Source organism: Mustela nivalis (assembly GCF_964662115.1).
Source record: "Mustela nivalis genome assembly, chromosome: 2".
Classification (NCBI taxonomy): Eukaryota; Metazoa; Chordata; class Mammalia; order Carnivora; family Mustelidae; genus Mustela; species Mustela nivalis.
Genome location: NC_139021.1, coordinates 102,027,057 through 102,047,379, shown reverse-complemented (window position 1 = coordinate 102,047,379; position 20,323 = coordinate 102,027,057). Strand labels below are relative to the sequence as shown.

The following is a 20,323-nucleotide window of genomic DNA, read 5'->3' as shown; positions in this document are numbered from 1 at the left end:
TGTGCTCTGGTTCTGATCTAAAGTACGTTTTCCGACCATCCCAGCAGGGTCCCCCTCTTCGAGATGTGCTCCCAGTGGGTTTTGCAAATTTAGGTTTGTGGAATCAGTCCACACACGTAGTAGTGAGAGAAGACGATCAAGAAAAGTGGATGGGGCACTTGGGTGGCTCAGTAGGCTAAGTCTGCCTTCGGCTCAGGTCATGATTCCAGGGTCCTGGGATCGAGTCCCACATTGGGCTCCCTGCTTAGTGGGGAGCCTGCCTCCCCCTCTCCCTCTGCTGCTCCCCTGCTTGTGCACGCTCTCACTCTCAAATAAATAAATAAATAGTCTTTTTTTTTAAGATTTTTATTTATTCATTTGACAGACAGAGATCACAAGTAGGCAGAGAAGCAGGCAGAGAAAGAGGGGGAAGCAGGCTACCTGCTGACCAGAGAGCCCAATGTGGGGCTCGATCCCAGGACCTTGGGATCATAACCTGAGCTGAAGCTTTAACCCACTGAGCCACCCAGGTGCCCCAAATAAATAAAATATTTTAAAAAGAAAGTGGGACGTTCGTACTCTAATAGCATGGACGGGCACACATAATATTACAAACAAAGAGGCCGTCTCTGTTTGAAAGAGGAAAGGCCGGCTGGGATGGAGCAGAGACAAGTTCGTGGCTTGTTACACTCTTCTCCGTGTTTCAGTCACAGTGTGGATGGAAGCAAGTACCGCGGTAAACCTGAATCACAGTGTGCGTGCTTTCAATTTGTTCCGTCTCCTGCTTTGTTCCAGTTTGCTCATTAGTAATAAGCCCCTGTTGTCACATTTCATGTGGAGACTTGCAGTCTGTAAACTCCCTGGCCTGAAAGGGATTCTGGAGCTCTTACGCTCACAACGTGAGAGTTTATAAGGGGCACCTTCCCTGAGTTTCTCCTTTGCTCACCAGTAAACAGCAGCGCTCCCAGATATTGCAAAGTATGAGGGCAGCACTGAGAATTTTAGCCACGTCCAAGAATGAAAAAAGTCATCAGGCCGTAAACATACCTGTGTTTGTGTGCAGCCTCTCCACTTCTTGCTGATTAATCTGAACGGTCGTGCAGCTTGGATTCTGAAAACAGAAACAAAAATCAGTAAGACCACAGTTGTCCCGATAAACTTGGGAAGGTAGCCAGCACATAGCTCCCCCTCCCACAACCCCCGGTGGATAGGGAACCGCTGGTTCTCCAATCCTGGGGAAGCCTGTGTCCCAGGACCTGTGTAACCTGGAGCTACAGGTCAGAACACCAGGTCAGCAGGAGTCTTGGGTGTTTACAAACATGGCAGCAAGTGTGGTCAGAATACAGACACTGGGAGTCCAAAGGTCTGAGCCCTGGCCGCACTGCCACTTTCCAGTTACAGATGGGAGAGGCAAGATCTTGGTTTTCATGTCTGTAAGATGAGGTGACGGTTGGCATGTTGGTTGAGGTTGTCCACCTGGTGACCACCCTCCAGCTCACAGCCCGTGACAAATCACGCCACCAGTGAGACCCAACAGACATGGGGAGCCAGCTAGGCCAGGGAGGGGTGTCGATATGGTGAGAATCCTCCAGACGCACCCCCACATATGAGAGGGGCCCAAACCCAAGATCAGCTCCACGGACAAGCCCCTGGGGTACATGCTCAGCTGGGAATGATGGCCCACGACATGCGTGCTTTCCCAAGGCTGCCCTCCCTAAGCCTGAGTCCACCACCACCCTTTTATACAGGGAAAAAAAAAAAACCCACACACAAAATCATGGTAAACACCATACTTGTGAAAATGTCCAAATATCAGCAGGAAGTATAAAAATCAGAATATAACATTCTGACAGTCTGCCATCGGGGTGGACTGTGGAGTATTTTTAGCATCGTGGGTATGTTTTTTTCAAGTCCTATACATGCTGTGATAGATGTCAGGAACAGACCTCAAAACCCAGCAGGCTCTGAATCCCTTGGAGGCTACAGCCACCTGCACAAAACTGTGTTTCAGGCAGAATTCCTCTGGTTCGGCTTGAAAGTTTGTCCATATTTTTCTTCCAAAACCGCATGTAGAGTCTAGAGCCAGAAGATTGTTGTTTCCAGAATGTACCTTTGAAATGACGCCAGGACAGGACTTGCTAGGGAAACATAGCCCTTCGTGAGATCCGCGGGTAGTTTTAAAGTCGCGGGCGGGTCAGCAAAGTACATCGGGATGGACACCGGGGAACACATCCGGGGTCTTCCAGGCCCGAACAGTACGTGGCTTGATAGTGGGAGGGAAATTTTCCAAACACCCCCTCGAGCCTACATCTCCCTGTAGAAACAACTTTAGCAGAAGTTCCTTCTTTTTATTTTTTAATAAAGATTTTACTTATTTATTTGAGAGGGAGAGAGCTGGAGAGTGGGGTGAAGGGCAGAGGGAGAAGCAGACTCCCCGCTGAGCAAGGAACCCAACGCAGGACTCGATCCCAGAACCCTGAGATCCTGACCTGAGCCGAAGGCAGACACTTGATGACATGTCTGTTCAGGGTCCCTGGTTAGGTCTCAAGGCAGGGTCAGGATATTCTATATCTTTGTACGTGTCTGCCAGGGAAAATGTTTCTAGTCCAGTCGTGAGACAAATACCTCTAAATGCCAACGACGCACAAAGCATGGGTCACAATCTGAGTAAACGGCAGTCAGGAGACAGACACGATTTCCGCCCCTGGGGACCCATGATGACACTGGAGACAGACGCAGGCTGCAGAGCAGACTCGGTTGTCCCCGGGGCCGGCATGCACACGTGCTCTCTGCACGGGGCCAGAGAGCACAGAGTGTGGGTTTTGCCGTCACACACTCTTGATTACACTATTCAACTCTGTTGTAGCGTGAAGGCAACCACAGACAAGACATCAACAAAGGGGCCTTGCTGTGCTCCAGTAAACTCTATTTATAGACACCGAGGATGGAATTCCATATCCTCTCCTTGCATCACACAAAGTTCCTCGTTTGATATTAGTCTGAACTTCTTATTAAAAAAAAAAAGAAAGAAAGAAAGAAAAGAAATGGGAAAGCCAGTCTGCGCTCAGCAGTTTTATGAAATCAGTTGACTTGACAGATTTGACCCACAGTCAACACCAGGTCTATGGGACAGTATGGCAGTTGGGAACCTAACTGAATTCTGGTTTTTTTACTGACAATAATGGTGTAAGAGGTGGTGTCCTAGGATGGTGTTGGATAGCCATTGGTTCTGCCACAGATCATTGGTCTTGGTGTTGGAGTTAGCATGTTGGGGGAAAATAACTAGCAGTTCGTCAAAATTAACTATACACCAGTATCTTTCTATTTGATGCTTCTTATGATTTCTCCTATTATTTCTTCCAAGACAATAGCAAATGAATTAAAGGAAAGAAACTTACATATAACTGCTCCCTCCATCCCCGAATCAGAGCACTTCCTGCCACCCGGTCTTCTCTCCAAACTCCCGCTGGGAGGTGGTTTCACACCATGTTTATGCAGGTGTTGGCAGGAGACATACAGAGCATCTTAATCCTTAAATTGTGGCAATAGAGGGTTTCAAAAAACTGATTGGCATCCTTCCCATGGGTAACGTGTTGAATAACTCCACTTCTGTTTATGATCCAAACCGAAGAGGCAAAAACCTCACTGTTATAGTGTCAGCTCTCCCATACGTGTATGTGGTTTTAGCCCATTCCATAGGAAGTCATTAAATAATCACCTTCTTGTAAGGGGTTTTCTTCCATAACTTAAGCATCGGTCATATGCAGCGATACTGAGCCCCACCCTTAACATCGGGTCTGCTTTCTGAAGGTTAAAATCATCTGCATTTACTGTTGACACAACACTACTTATGGCCCGGGCAGTTATCAGCTGCAGAAGAGAGCTGGAGAAGTGACAATGAGGTCACAGGGGGTGCAGGCCCGGGAAAGGACTGGCGGGGACCTGGAGAGCCTCTAGGACCCCAAACAGGACAGTGTCTTCTTTTGAGCCGAGTCTCCTCTGCAGATGAGCTCTCTCACTGTCTCTCTGGGCACTAATGGTGAGCAGACAACCACATGCCCGTAGGCAAGATACACACCCCACTCTTTGTGACACTGGGCCCCCCGGACAGCTGCCTGCCATTCAGTCCCAAATACACAGAATGCCACAGTATGACCTCTGGAGGGTCTTCCTGGCCAGTCATATGTGCGAGGTTGAACAGCAGAAACTAGGAAGCCAGAGGCACTTTTATGGAGGTAACTCTACGTTTGGGGAGCCCCATAGAATCTTTTTTAAAATTTCGGTTATGCCAACCATCAGTTTCCCATTGTGTTTATTTGGCAATGACTCTGTGACCCTTCCTTTTCTTAGCTTAGCTTTCGAGGTCACCAAGGGGTTTCACGGACCAGGCCCGTTGGCAGGAAGTCACTTGCTTATGAACAGCCCTGGGAAGAATCAAAACTGTCGCTTTGTTCTCCCCTTCCCTTCCTTTTGTCCGGTGGCAGAAGGAGCTCAGGCACAGGCACCATGTAGGGGGAAGTGCTCCATCAGAAGGGGCACGTTTGTCTAAGTTGGCCCCCTCCCTCCCTGTTTCTGTCTCAGGGGGACACACACACATCCACACACCTAGTGGTCTTGTTTGCTGTTTTGATCTCTCAATCACTCAAGTCATTTTGAATTCAGTTGGAGGATTTCTATTTGGAAACATAAAAGCATTCTTTCCTTCAAAGTCCTCTAGGAACCTGGAGACATTAGGGAAACTACAGTCCTGTTATTTAAAAAAGACCAAATCTATTGCTTTCACTGCGCGGTATATAAAGTCTCACTGTGAAAAATAACACCGGTTGCCCTTTATTTAGTGGGTATTCTATGCTAGATAGTACTATATATGATTTCTAGCTTTCCAAACTACTGTAGAAAGGCATTCTCTTCCATTTTAGAGATTAAGACACTGAGGCCTCAAGATGGAAATTGACCTTAAAGCTATATGGTTTTATGAGAAGATCCAAACCCTGGATGTTCATTTCATGGCCTGATGCTTCTTCCTATGAGAGGAAAACGCAGAATTTTTTAACAGAAAATTGTATGCGATGACTGTCTTCTCAACATTTTTTAAGTCGCTAGACGTTAAAAATAAAACCTATCTCCTTTCCCCCCACACCTGGGTGCTGTGCGACAGTGTGACAGGGTCACAGGTCCCAGCCTGAGGAGGAGAGGCTCCAGCAGCATCCTCCTGGGCTTGATCAGGTGACCCGGGAAGGTGAGGCCAGACTTTCCAGGTTGAGAGAGTGCCAAGTGCAGGGATACAGCAGAGACAATGACTCTTTTAATTTTTTTAAAAAGACTTTATTTATTTGAGAAAGAGTAAGCGAGCACAAGCAGGGGGGAGGGGCAGAAGGAGAGGAAGAGGCTCTCTGCTGAGCATGGGCCTTGATTCCAGGACCCTGGGATCATGACCAGAGCCAGAGGCTGTCTCTTCACCGACTGAGCCACGCAGGTGCCCCGATTAAAGACTATTTTAAACTGAAAGTCCTCAGTCCCAAGTGCATATTAGGATCGCCCTGTGGGTGTCACCCCCAGACTTTCTGGTTCAGTAGGTAGCGCCCAGGGACCTGCACTTCTAGCAAGTTCTCAGGCAACGCTGGTGCTGCCAGACCACCCTTGGGAAGCAGAGCTCTGAGATCACAGCTCAGTAGCCTCCATCACTCATTCAGACTGGGCTGTGCTTTCCAGGTTTTATCAGTTCAGTGTTCCCATCCACATGTGACCTCAGAAACCATCTTTGCATTGCTTATGTTTACTAAGACATCCATAATTCTGTCAGCTTTCCTTTTTTTTTTTTCTTTTTGGTCTGAAAATTCCCCTGACAAGGAAGTAATGAATCATGGAATTGAAAATCAGGTTCATGGACGAACCAGCCGGTCCAGGCACAGTGCCACCGGCTGGGGTAGTCAGTGTGCAGATGCCTGTCCAGCCCCCACCCACCCACCCCAAGATCTGCTGGCCGGTCCTGAGCAGAGCTGGTCAGCCGCATGTTCTGCCCGCCTCACACACAGCTTCTTGTCTGCTGGGTCTGCTTCGAGAAAGATCTCCCCTCCCCAGTCTGTGTCTGGGGGCCATGAAAACAAAACGGGTAATTTCAAACATCAGCTTGTTGCTCCTAATTTGTATATGCCTGAGCATTCACTGGAGGAAACCAGCAATCCTAGTTTTCAGCTGAGGCAGCGGAGGGTAAGACACTTAGGAATAATGGCAGCAAGCAAGCACCAGAGAAAGGAGTGGGAACCAGAAGGAGCTGATGCCGGTTGCTAAAGCTACTGCCAACGGGCCTAACAAGGAAAGTAGGAGAAGGGGGGAGGGGGGAAGAGGATGAAAAAAAAATGCGGGAAATAAAATGATGCATCTCTATTTCGGGCTCCATCCCTAGATACACCATCTTATCCTTGCGGCGATTGTCAGTGCCCTCACCCTGCCCTCGAGGGCATTGTCCCCAAAGCTTCCAACATCCTAAATCAAACAGAAGAATCCACATCTCCAGATTTTACCTTAATATTCCCAGGGTTCTTTCCCAAGCCACTGACTTGGAACTCACACTCAACCATCTGCTTCCTATGCCCTTTGAATAACTATTTAAAGTAAGTTGTTTGAGCTTGAGTTGCACCAATGGAAGAAAACCTTTTTATGGTTCTTCCCCTGCAAGGCAGAAGAGCTGGACCATTAGCGGAGCCCAAGAGCAACAGCAGTGAGGAATTTAGAAACAGTTCTACAAAGTTACAGCTAGAGAACAACTCATTACCTCCATTGTCCTCATTTTACCCAGGAGAAACAGAAGCCCAAGGGGGGAAACTACTTGTCCAAATCGTAAGCTAATTAGTGCAGAGCAGTTCCTATGTGTGGGTGACCCTTAGTTGTTTTCTTTGCTTCTACTTTGTTGCAAATTAAGTTTTCCTGGTGATATTAGTCATAACTACAATCATTTAATACCTGGTTTTTGCTACAAACTAGATACTGTTCAGAATTCGTGTATTAATTCATTCGATCCCAACACAATCGTATGAAATGGGTGCTATTATCTGTCATCTCCTCTTTGCTGCCTGGGAAACTGAGGCACAGAGAGATCTGGTAACTTAGTCTTACACATCCATATGTAGGAGAAATGGAGAGGGGCTCAATTGCTACCTGGAGTGGGAGCCGTAAGAAGGCAAATTTCATCCATGCTGAATTATAACCTGAAATATATCTTTATAATAAATGTGTCTGTGACTACCAGGCCATGTAGCCTAGTGCTTTGTCATAGGCTGTGAGCTCCTAGGAATCAGGTCCCTGCACCCCTGGTGTGTGGAGCACGTTGGCTACACCCACTAGCAAGAATCTAAGAAACCTGTAATGAGGTGACATTTACTCATGGGTGTGATTTCTGTTCATGGAGACCCCACAGCTCGGAGGCTACTTTGTGCATAGAAAAGATTCTCCTCTTCAAGATTACTGGAGGATGGTCCTGCCATAGCAGTTAAGGAAATAGGTATCCAAGTGTTTCCCTTTTCCTGCTGGCTGAGGAGAATTTCCTGTCTGTTTCCACCCTCTGTAAGGCTACTGTTGAAACATACAAATTATAACAATGAATCAGTTACTCAGGAGAATGAGTGCCCCCCCCTTTCAGACCCATTATTGTAAAGTATAAAACAATTAGTCTTATCAAGAAGCAACATCTCAGCCCCTCATGCTGCTTCCCCCCACTTTCTGCGTGGCTCAGCTTGATTGTCGACCTTGGCAGAAAGCAGTGCCCGCCTCATGTTTTCTAAAATAGGACCCCCCCATCCTGTGTATCATTTAACCCACTAAAGAGCCTGTTTATTTCCTTTGCAGGACCTCAGTTGTGTTCAGTTTATTTTTGGAAAGATTCTCTTTTCTCCTGGGATGTAATCTTTTGTTTGTCTTGTTCATCCCAAAAGTCAGCTCAGAATCTGGCACGTATATTTTCTTTATTTAGCAAACAGTACCTGTTCCCTAGGTACCCGGCATTCTGAGTGCTTTATTAATTTAATCCTCTTTACAATCCCACATTTAGGGACTCCATTTTACAGATGAAGACACTAAGGCACAGAGAGATCAAGTAACTTTCCTAAAAGTCACAAAACGGGTACGTGGGTTTGAACCCAACAGGTTCTAGCTCTGGGTTTGTGTCCAGCCATTCCTTTTAATAAATACATACACACTTGATTCTTACTTGTAAGGCATATGAATAATTTAAAGAAATGCAGAGTAAGGAGCAGAGAATGAAATGTCTCCTACTTAACTGTATCTGCTTTCCTGCTGCTTTACTTCTTAACACCTTTATATTTACCCTCCACCTCTAATCTTGTCTTCTTTTCTTCTTGAAGCATTATCGAAAGTGCTCCTCTTCTTGTAAAATCTTTCTAATACAAATGAAAAACCCACGCTGGCCAAGCTAGAGTTACAAAGGAAATATATGTATCATAGGAAAAGGGAAACCCATTGACAAACCCTCACGTCCTCAGCTCTGCACTTGATCACAGTTCTGTTCTCGGGAGGGTTACCCTTGCCTGTTTTATGTTTGCAGCCGACAGCCCTCACAAGACAGGTCCGTGTCCTCATCTGCCTGAATCTGTGAAATGTTACCTTAGCTGGAAAAAGGGTCTTTGCAGGTGTCATTCAGTTCAGCTTGAGCTGAGACCATCCCGGACGCTCTATGCGGGTCCAGTGACAAGTGTCCTTCATAAGACATGGGAGAAGGTGAGAGAAGGCAGCGTGACCATCGGGGTAAAGGGACCAGTGCGGCCACGAGCCAAGGAGTGCGTGGAACGACTAAAAATGGGAGAAAACATGGGAAGGATCCTCTCCTAGAGCCTCTGGAGGGAGTGCAGCCCTCAAATACCTGGATTTTAAAACACGGAACCACTGGGATAGTGAGAAAATACATTTTTGCTGTTTTAAGCTGCCCTAGTTGTGACTGGTTAAGGCAGGCACCGGAAACTAACGCATGGCCGTGTGAAGACTAAGCGCTTCTCAGTTTCATAATGAAGCAATTTGGTTCATCTCTCCCATATTAGCAGATAACCTAGAGTTAAGAAAAATAACTTACCTCGCACATCTTGACATAACCTTTTTCTTCTCCTTACTCTAGCTTTACTGAGTGTGCCTGGGGATGGATGTAGTGGCAATCCAGCATGTGTGTGGCACTTGCGACTAGGTTTTTTTTTTTTTTTTTTGAAGACTTTATTTGACAGAGAGAGATCACAAGAGAGGGAGCATGAGCAGGGAAGAGGGTGAGGCGGAAGGGGGGGAAGCAGGCTCCCCACTGAGCAAGGAGCCCGACACAGAGCTCGATCCCAGTACCCTGAGATCATGACCTGAGCCGAAGGCAAGTGCTTGCTGACTGAGCCACCCAGGCACCCCGCTACTGAGTTTTAAAAATTTCTCTTCCTGGGTTGGCTTGGAGCAGGTCCGTGAAGAAGGTCTGCCCTGGCCCCTCACTGTACTGGGCATTGCAGAGGGAAAGTCAAGTGGGAGCCTGTCTGTAACTTTAATCTTTTAATTGTTTCCTTCTGCTCAGCTGGACTGTAATTCCTTGAGTTTAAAAACATGCCACGAAGTTTGTTAAATATCCCTCAAAGCCTTGGGAGGCTATATTCGTAGGTGCAGAGTGAATTCTTGCTGAGCGGCTCATAGAAAACAAGGGTACTATGCTTAGCCACCAGCAACAGATGTCTTCCCAGATAAGAGACGTGAATCATGCTGCCGGTCTTGATTCCTTCTCGCTGCCACTGCCAAAGAACTTGCCGTCCGCTGTCTGTGTAGGATCTGATGGGCAGGAATTGGGGTTGGGGAGGTGAGCAAGACGAATGCCTGAAGAGGATGTTTCGAGATCACTGCAGGAATTGTAACAGGCAGATGTCTTAGAAGAAGTGGGACACAACTGCTGTCCTTGAAACACCGCTATGCTCCCCAGTGGGTGTCTTGATTCTGCTAACAGATGAGGTAGAAGACACATGCCAGTCGTCCAGGACAATGGTTCTCGAATGTTCACACGCTTTAGAACTACCCGGAAGGCTTGTTAAAACATGGATTGCTCCAGAATTTCTGATATAGGAGGTCTGCAGTGGGGGGCCAAAAATTCATACGTCTAACAAATTGATGTGGATGCTGCTGGTCCCGGGACCACACTTGGACAACAGCGGTCTAGGAGACGCATGTGAGGGAAGGGTACACTCGTCTAATTAAACTGGCTGGCTTACTGCACGTCCTTGGGATCCCTCGTTATTCCCTGAGAGAAATAGCCCTACCTGGTTCGTGCTCCAGCGCTGTCTCCTTTTCACAGCAGATCTGTTTATCTGGTGACGACTCTGGTACCAAACAATGACTGTGTGATGGAGACTCCAGCAGCCACATCAGGAGCGGGCACAGCTGCTCCCTGCTTCCCACGTACATACGGTGACGAAGCCACAACCACTGCAGGGGCTTTTCCCTCACAGGCCCCCAAGGGCGTCTTGAGCTCATCCTCGGCCTGTTTCAATGAAGTGCAAGGCCATTTAGCTCAACAGATGACCGGTCCGAGTGCCCTGGATTAAAATGGTTCCTCCGACCCTCTCCCCTGATCTGTCCCACGGAAGCTAACCTCTCTCGGATGCCTCCCTAGAGAGTTGAGGGGAATGCGAATCAAAAAGGCTTTCACAGCGATTTCTCAGTGGTCTCGTGGTTATATCTCATTGATCAACAAAATTCTGTTCAGATACTGAGTAGCACGTAAGCTGCTCCCCTAATTTCTCATTGGGTGTGCTTTGTTACTCCACACCAGTCACGTGACATTAACATTTCTGAGGAAGCAAGTAAGACAGGTTTGGCTCCTGATGTTTGTTGAGGCAGAAACTAAGCCTTGACTTCATCTTCTCTGGTGCCCAAACCTTGGTGAAGGCACAGAGTCTTGGGTTGGAACCATAGGCAGCACTCTGCAGCCCCTGAGTGATGGACGGCCGGCAGAATGGGACAGGAGATGTGCCACAGACCAGTGATTTGGGGTATGAGCCTGAGGGTTTCCAACCCTGATGGATATGTATTCTAATTTAAAATATCACAGGGAGGAAAAAAATAGACGTTCCCATGGAAACATTTTCTCAGGGCCAGCTCTTCTGTCTCATTATCATATCTTATTTAAATATTTCCTGGAATCAGTTTCAACTTGATCCTTCTGGAGGTCTTCTATCTTCAGTGGCCATGGATAGCATAACATCTGGTCAGAGGTTTTCTTTAAATAAACTGCAAAATTGTAGGCAGTTCCATGGTTTTCCATATGTCTGCTTGTTCTTTCAATAGTTGCAAGTTTCATACCATATGAAGATGTCATTAGCATTCGTTTCTGGATCTCTCATTAGGGATGTTAAGTTGGCTGAGCCGAACATTCCTTCAGGAACCACAGTAGACACCTGCCTACAGCTGGAGAGGGTACTGTTTGTCACGCGTTTGCTAATTGTACTCCAGCCCAGTTCCAATAAGCATTGCTGGGTCTCCTGGTGTGAGCCACGTTGTACCCATTATGTAGAGGACATTTTCCCCTAAATGTTTCTCTGACATATGAGCATATGAAAGTCTTTACCATTCTCAGAAAAACTAAATTGCCTGGGTGGCTTGGTGGGTTAAAGCCTCTGCCTTTGGCTCAGGTCATGATCTCAGGGTCCTGGGATCGAGGCCCCCACTGGGCTCTCTGCTCAGCAGGGAGCCTGCTTCCCCCCCCCCCAACCTTCCCTGCCTGCCTCTCTGCCTACTTGTGATCTCTCTCTGTGTCAAATAAATAAAATCTTTTTAAAAATTATAGAAAAACTAAATCAAATGTGAGGTTTGCATGTCCTGATGTGCCCTTTTGTCATCACTGAAGGACCGTGTATGTGACTTACAATTCGCTCACATTCCTGGTGTGGACAGATGGATCCCTTTACTTCTGGCTCTGCGCTGATACAAGCTTGCCAGCAGAGGGAGCTCACTCTTCCTTCTTCTTCTTCTTCTTCTTTTTTTTTTTTTTCTTGAAATCCATCCCTCTCCCTTATTTGAATCTCGCTTATTTGGTGGCATGCAGTGGAGTCTCATGGATTCTTCATTCTGGAAGCTAATTAAACTTCCAGAAACCTAATTCGTGGGAATATATCCTACCTGGGCAACTTAAATTTCCTTCCTCCCAGCATCAGACTTTCCAGCCATTGTATCTGCATGTTTGCTTGTTGAGTTATTCAACAAGAGAAGAGAATTTCACCACCTCCCAATATACAGATACACATATTCAGCTGGTTAGATGCAGAGTTTTTTGTTTTGTTCTGTTTTGGTTTTTTAAGATTTTTTATTTATCCATTTGACAGAGAGAGATCACAAGTAGGCAGAGAGGCAGGCAGAGAGAGAGAGAGGAGGAAGCAGGCTCCCCGCTGAGCAGAGAGTCCAATGCAGGACTCGATCCCAGGACCCTGAGATCATGACCTGAGCCAAAGGCAGCGGCTTTACCCACTGAGCCACCCAGGCACCCTTAGATGCAGAGTTTTAAAAACTTTCAGTTCCTTAATCGTAACCAGATCATCTCAATTTGTATTAGAATTAGGAGAAAATTCACTGTGAGGCTAATAAAGCTAGAAATTCAAGTTCTGTCCCTTTACAAAGCCCCAGGGGGAGATCGGAGTGACAGCATTTTATACTCATAATTTTGTATTCATTCTTTTAAGGTTTTATTTATTTATTTGAGAGAGAGAGAGGGCAAGCAGGGGGAGGGGCAGAAGGAGACGGGGAGAGAGAATCTCAAGCAGACTCCACACTCAGTGTGGACCCTGAGATCAGGACCTGAGCCAAAATCAGGAGCCAGTAGCTTAACTGACCCAGCCCCCCCAGATGCTCTTTATTTATTTTGTTAAAGGGAGACCATAAAGTTATAGAAGCTCTGGTCTCCACAGAGTCTGTGTCTTCCCCTGACAGGAATATATTGAAATATTAACTTTTATAGAAAGTCTTCTCTTGGGGTGCCTGGGTGGCTCAGTGGGTTAAGCCTCTGCCTTCAGCTCAGGTCATGATCTCAGGGTCTTGGGATCGAGCCCTGCATCGGGCTCTCTGCTCAGCAGGGAGCCTGCTTCCCTCTCTCTCTCTGCTTGCCTCTCTGCCTACTTGTGATCTCTCTCTGTCAAATAAATAAATAAAATCTTTTTTTTTTTTTAAGGCTTTTGTTTCATTGCCTGTTTTTATAGTCAGAAAGTTTCTTCTCATTGCGGTGATGGTGGTGCTTGTGGTCACTGTGGTGTTCTTCTCTGGAGACAGCTGCCTCCTGCCACCAATGCCCATGTGTCAGTAGGAATGGCAATGAGAAATAGCCTGGGTGGAGCTCTCTGGTCTGTGCCTTCACGGAGAAGCCCAGTGTGTTCACCAGCTTCCCTGAACAATCAGCTTTCACCAGAAGTTTCCACAGTCAGGTTTCCCATTTTTCCAGCATCAGGGAAGGGAGCTTAGTGTGACCTCCTCTCTCATGTCACACCTGCCCCGAGAACTCACCTCACCTCCGCGTACAGCTCTGCCAAAGGCTGGAGCGCACTGGCCCCCCAACCCTGGGCCACGGCAGCGATGGAGATCGACAAAGTGGTCTGCCGTGTCTGTGGTGGGAGCTCACTCTGAACCAGTCCACTCACTGTCTCCGTGGCCCATGGAGATGGCATTTCGGCCTTCAATCCCAAACTGTGAGGTGCTGAGCCCTCTTAGATTTAACTAATTCTAAGTGACGGTCCTGCCAGAGGACACCACGGGGTTAAGCATGAGGTTATGCCAGTTGCAAGAAGACCCCATTGGTGGTGCGGGTTAAACAAAGTGCGGAGGCTGTGGTTCGGTGTCAGACAAACGCAGTCTGTAATCCCAGCACATAACTAGTCCGCCGGCCCTTGGCCAACGTCTTAACCTCTAAGCCTATTTTCTCCAACATAAAATATAAAGGATAGCCATCTTACAGAGTCATTACAAGGACCTGCCCTAACAAATGAATGTATATTTAGAATATATGTAATAAATATGCCGCAGAGGGAGTAGTAGGCCCTCAGTAGTTTATGGTATGACCCATTACTGTAGAAGTGGTTACATCACGGGTCCCGCTGTATGCGCCAAAATAGAACAGTTCAGCCCTACACACAGCTCTGAGCGACACGGCCATTCAGCCTCCCGTAGTGACGTGATGGGACATGTGGAATCGCCAATTTCGGTATCGTTTTTTTTAAGATTTGATTTGAGAGACAACGAATGAGAGAGAGAGAGCGTGAGGTGAGGGAGGGTCAGAGGGAGAAGCAGGACCCCCTGCAGAGCAGGGAGCCTGATGCGGGACTCGATCCTAGGGCTCCAGGATCATGACCTGAGCTGAAGGCAGTCACTTAACCCACTGAGCCACCCAACCTCACCGCCCCCACATCGATACTGTAAAGATTTTAAAACATTTGGGTCCAGGAATTGGCAAGGTATTTTTTGATTTAATAAGATATCACGGACATCTGTCCTGTTCAGTGCAAATGTACCTATGTCACCCAGGCTTCAAAGGAGCCCGAGAACAGAAGGAGGGACCATCTGGCATTCGTTCCTACCTTATGACCTTGATCTCGTCCTTCAGAGAAGCATGGCCACTCCACGGTGGTCTATTAATTCTATAAAGCATTTGACGCCTTATAGATCAACAAGAGGATGTGGTTAACCAGGACCACGGATAGAGACCTCACACCGTGGGCACGGAAGCATACGCTTTATGAATATTACCTGAGGAAAGAGAAACACAAGCCTCAGATGGGAGGTCACCTGTCCAGGTCCCCTGGGGTGCGCACTGTGCAATCAGGTGGGTCTGGCCTGAATTGCGCCCCTGCTGGGTTATACGTGCATTTGGATACCATTCCTTGTCCCCCAACTCCTGGAGCTCAGGGGCAATAGGAGACCCAATGCTCCTGAACTCATCGGGGTGGGGACCCTCCACGCCTAGACCCCTGAACGAGGCCCCGACAGCACACTGCGGGATGGCTCAGAGGAAGTGCAGTTTGATGGGGATTTCTAAAAATAATTCTGGGCACCAAACCTCAACACTCACCCCAAAGTTTTAGTTTGTTCTGCGTTTATTCCGAATTCCTAGGATAATTTCTTCTTTTCTGCCTAAATACATCTTTTCATTTTATCGACTTCAAACTTCTGGTATTTCATTTTTTCCAACTGTATTCCTCTCAAGTTTTAGAATAAGGATTCACCCTGTTTTGTTGAACTGGTTCAACCTTACTCCTTTGCCCCTTTGTTTTTAATCCCATGGAGCCAGAATTAATAGTGATATGAGTTCTACTTTCCATTTGGTTTCAGGAAATCCAAAACAAGAGATCATTGTTTTCTAATATTTAATTGTCTGGGCTCTGCCAAAATATACATTTTGCTACTTTATTTAATTCTCACAGTTTCTGTTCCCCTTGTTTCATTTTCACAGAAAGGAAGTACTTTCAACATAGCAGTCCCTTTTCTACGCTTTATGTACTTGAAGAATTTAATTTCCATTTTCTTTCATCAGCATTATCTGCCACTGTTCTTGGGGGTCGTTGTTTCCGAGGCCCCTGCATCTTCACCATTAGGGTCCTCCTGTGTCTGTTCATCAGTGTGATTTTCTGCACAGCCTTGTGACGCAGGCCGGACAGTCAGTGGCCAGGGGCCGTGAGTGAGGACACAGGGCCCTTTGCCTTCTTACTAGGATTCCAGGGGAGCAACTGGGGAAAATGAGTCTGGAAACAGCCATGTTCTTTCCCAGGGGATCTTAGAGCTTTGCACTGGCGATACTCCCACTGCTTTCTGCAACATTTCACTTAAAAGGAGTTAGGATCTTCAACACTGTGTCTCATGCACTTTCCTGCTCTGAAAACTCTATTTGAGTCGAGGTCATAGGTGTGAGTGAATCCCAGATGGTCCCTCTTTATGTTCTTGGGCTCCTTTTAAGCCTGGTGACATAGATATGTTTGTGCTGAACAAGAAAGGTATCCATGATATATTGTTAAATGAAAAAAATAGCAAGAAAGACAACGTAATACACACTGGGGGTCTGGGAGCATTATCTTGGGTTAGACTGCCTGGGTTCAAATCTTAACTCTGTCACCTAGAGGCTGTGTGACCCTGTCCTACTCACTTAACCTCTCTGTGACACTCATTTTCTCAGCTGGCCTTTAAGTAAAAGAGTCTTTTTTTTTTTTAAGATTTTATTTATTTGACACAGAGAGAGATAGTAAGAGAGAGCGAGCACAAGCAGGGGGATTGGGAGGCAGGCAGGCAAAGGCAGAGAGAGAAGCAGGCTCCCCACAGAGCAAGGAGCCCGATGCGGGGCTCGATCCCAGGATCCTGGGATCATGACCCAAGCCGAAGGCAGCCACCAAACCGAATGAGCTGCCCAGGCACCCCTGAATATAAGACTCTTAACTCACAGGATTATCATGAGGATTAAATGGCTTCAAATATATATAAACATAGAGAGCAGAGCCTCACACACAGTAAATGCTTAAAAACATATATTTATAGTTTCACAAGTGAACACATTTTGGAAGGACACATTCATTCATCTAACTTACTAAATAAACTGTGACCTAAGTCGTTACCTCTAGGGTCTGGGAGCGAGAGAGACAAGGGCAAGAGGACCAGATTTATGCTTTATACACTTAGAGGTGTTATTTGGAAGTTGCCTGTTTGTAACAGGCCTACTAGGAGGGTTGAGGCTAGGAAAAGATGGGGGTCCAGCCGCATCTGCATCTTGCAATTAGCTGGGGGACCCGGGCAAGTCTTTGCACCAGCAAGTGCATGTGCTTCCTCGAGCTTCAGGTGAAAGGCCTGCCGCCCCCCTGGGATGACCCTGAGGGATACACGAGTTTGTACAGACCTGGCCCCCTAACAGACAGACGGTCCCCATGGCAGTAGTGGGAGGAAATGGAGTTCAAAACCCACAGCCTCGGGGCGCCTGGGTGGCTCAGTGGGTTAAGCCGCTGCCTTCGGCTCAGGTCATGATCTCAGGGTCCCGCATCGGGCTCTCTGCTCAGCAGGGAGCCTGCTTCCTTCTCTCTCTCTCTCTCTCTCTGCCTGCCTCTCTGCCTACTTGTGATCTCTGTCTGTCAAATAAATAAATAAAATCTTTAAAAAAAAAAAAAACCCACAGCCCCTGGGTCATTAGGATGTTTGTCTTTAAAGCCTTGAGAGGAGAATTTAGAAGGCAAGTCCCTGAAAGGACAGTAGAAATTAAATGAAAATTGTGGGGTCTTGTGTTCCTTTCCGTTGTCTCCTCCCTCCCACAATGCCTGGGAATGTCTCGGCCACGCGTGCACTCTTCACCGAGCATCCCAGAGCCGTCTTGCCAGCGTGTTCGCTTTTTTCCTGTAACTGGAGATTAACTCTCCCCGTTCTCTGTCTCTTGCTCTGCTTTGTAGAATTCATTTGATCTTAAGGGGCTTTTGCTTTCAAGTTACTGAGAGGAATCACAATTTTGCTATGTCTTTCTCTTGCCTCATCTGCTTTTGTAAGAAAAGGTGAGGGGCACCTGGGTGGCTCAGTTGGTTAAGTGTCTACCTCCAGCTCAGGTCAGGATCCCAGGCTCCTGAGATCGAGCCCCATATTGGACTCCGTGCTCAGCGGGGAGCCTGCTTCTCTGTCTGGCTTTCTCTCCCTCTCCCTTTGCCCTTCCCCCTGCTCACTCTCTCTTCCTCTAATAAAATAAAATCAAGTCTTTTTAAAAATGATAAAAAGCGAATATTATTAATGCGACCATATGCATCAAATATTGACCCACTGAATGTGTTACCTACAGAGGATCCGTTTTACAATTCTATCATGGTTATGAATTCTAAGACTTGGAAACTCCAAAAAAAAAGTGTAAATATGTCTTTCCACGTTGCCCCCAAGAATATACAATTTACAACCTAATAGTAAAATGAAGATGTATAGATACAAGAAACGACACATCAAATGTTTGAGTGGCCATCAGTGACCGGTGCGTGCCTGGGACTTCAGGTCTGGGTGTGACCATGTAGTCGGAGAGAAAGGCCCCCTTTTTACACACCTGCTGGGTGATGGCAGTTGTGTCCCTTGCTTTATTTTTCTCCTCGAATGTGCTTAACGATCAAGCAGTGTTATTATTCCTGCTGTGGTTCCTGAGGGTTTCGGAGGTCCCACACTCAGAAATGACAAGGCAGGACCCACACCCAATCACCTCCCTCCCAGCACCTTCAAGGGATGTGAGGAATGTCACCTGTGTGAGGTCCAGAGTATGGTCAGGGACAGCAAAAGGACAGTCACAAAATGATCTGTGGTGCTTGCTTTCCCAAGAGACTGGATTTGCCTTGTGCCCATGACAGAGGGACAGTTGAAGGGACAGGGTGGCTGAGAACTCCTCTTTCTCCACAGCAGAAGAAGCTCAGCCCCTTGATGATGGGGACTCCTCTTTCCCAGCCACACCTCCTTCCTGTCCCCAAAAACCAGACTGCACAGATTGTGTATCTTGTTGGGTTATCCCCGCCGAGTGGCACAGAACTGGGAGTGGTCGAGGTGGCCATGAGAGTGCCGAGTGTTGTCTCAGCCTTCCCTGCCGCTGCCTCCGGAGCCCGCCGCTTGCCTTCCCTTCCAGCAGCCGCTCACCATGCAGCCTCAGTCTCTGCCTTCCTGCCTGCCCTGCACCTGATCCCCTCCTGGAGCCCTCCTGTCACCAGCTCTCCTGCCCTAAGTATAACTGTGTTCATCCCAGTTATGTGGGAGTGGAAGCAACACTTCTGGGTCTGCTGGGGGAAAGAAACTGTGGCAGATCTCAGAGTAAAACCTCAAGTGGGAGAAGATGGAACCTTCCCCCAAGGAGGTGTATCGAGAGAGAAAAATTGAAACACCTTGCACTCTGATGGGAATGTGGTGGGTGTATGCCTGCAACACTTCGCATAGGCTGTTCCCACCACTTGGAATACTGTGCTCTTTCTCTCCTGCTTGGCAGCCTGGCATTTTCCTTCTTGAGATGTGTCAGAAATCCTCTGCTTGGCCACCTCCTCGATGCCTCAAGCAAAGATGATTATGGACAGTAGTCCTTCTGTCGCTACGACAGCGTAGTTGATGGTGTCTCCAACCAGTGGTTTCCGGGGAGCAGGAACCGTGTCCCCAGCCTGATGCATGCAGTAAGCACTCAAACGTGTGGGCTGTCTCAGATCACAGCTGAACAAAGTAGGACAAGGTTGGTTCCAGGTGGGGTGGGGTGCAGGGGAGGGGAGGTTGGAGAGTGTGATTTCCAGAGGAATTAAACGTCATCTGATGCTTGAAGAGACTTTGCCAGGGAGTTTGCTGGGTTAAGGGCCAGGACAGGGTCCAGATTTTCTTGGAAAATGGGATGCTCCAGTTTTCTAGATCTCTGTTATCCCTATTGGCCTCTTGGGCTGGGTAATTCTCCCCGGTGGAAGGAGAATCTGGTGCCTTGTAGGGGGTGTATCAGCATCTGTGATTTCCCTCCCACCCCCTAGGCACCAGGAGCACATTGTCGGCAACTGGGGACAAGAAAAATGTCTCCAGACACTGCCGAGTGTCCCGTGGGGGCAAAGTCGCCCTGGGTTTAGAACTCAACAAAGCTTGGCTCTCGTTTAGCCTTGAAAAAGCCGTTCTATAAAATCAAGCGAACAACCACAGAAACTTACCATTCCTACTGGTGTTGAGGAACTGCTACAGGCCAGTCAGGCTATGCTGAGTGTTTTCTACACATTCTATCTAATTCTCAACTAGGATAATTCTCATTTTATAGACGAGGAAGCAGGATCCCAGTGCTCAGGCAGCTGCTCACAGGGCAGAAGGGGCTTGTCTCCTGACTCTGATGTGAAAGACTCGGGGCACCCTTGTCTGCATGCCTTCCTAGTGACTGCTGCCCCCTTTGCAGTGTTCAGTACGTGTGGGAACTGGGGGACACAAGGGGACATGCAAATAGGCTGAAGGCTAAAAGCAGATCAGATATAGGAAATATGTCGATATAAAAATACTCTGATAAATACGGATCTTGAAAAGAAATCATAACTAGCTTACCTTCAAGCAATCTTAAAACATAAATATCAAGCTGAAAGAATGTCCTTTGCCAGCTGTCCTTGCAGTGTACATGTTAGAAATACATAGTCCAAATGACCGCTTTCACTAGATTTTTATTCATCAGCATTATTTCTGCAATTATATTAGCTTTGATCTCAGTTCTCAAGCACTGTTCCTTACCCATTGTTCGTAGAAATCATAAGTGAATCTTGGATCCTGAAGGTCTGCTGTGGGCAGGATCCGGCCACACTTCTTCCCTCGTTTTCCCTGAGAAAAGAGTAAGGACAGTAAGGGGGTAAGGAGTTGGCCC

General features: G+C 47.3%; 1 protein-coding gene across 8 annotated transcripts in view; it reads left to right on the top strand.

Moving 5' to 3' along the window:
• Window positions 1-20,323, top strand: part of CHRM3 (cholinergic receptor muscarinic 3) — a 509,004-nt gene that overhangs the window by 469,865 nt on the left and 18,816 nt on the right. Inside the window, exon 5 of one of the 8 annotated variants that reach the window (XM_082720836.1) lies at window positions 8,027-8,098. The exons of the other annotated variants lie outside the window; for them this stretch is intronic. The gene's annotated coding sequence lies outside the window, so the exon portion shown is untranslated. The remainder of the gene's footprint in view (window positions 1-8,026; window positions 8,099-20,323) is intronic. 8 annotated transcript variants of the gene reach the window in all.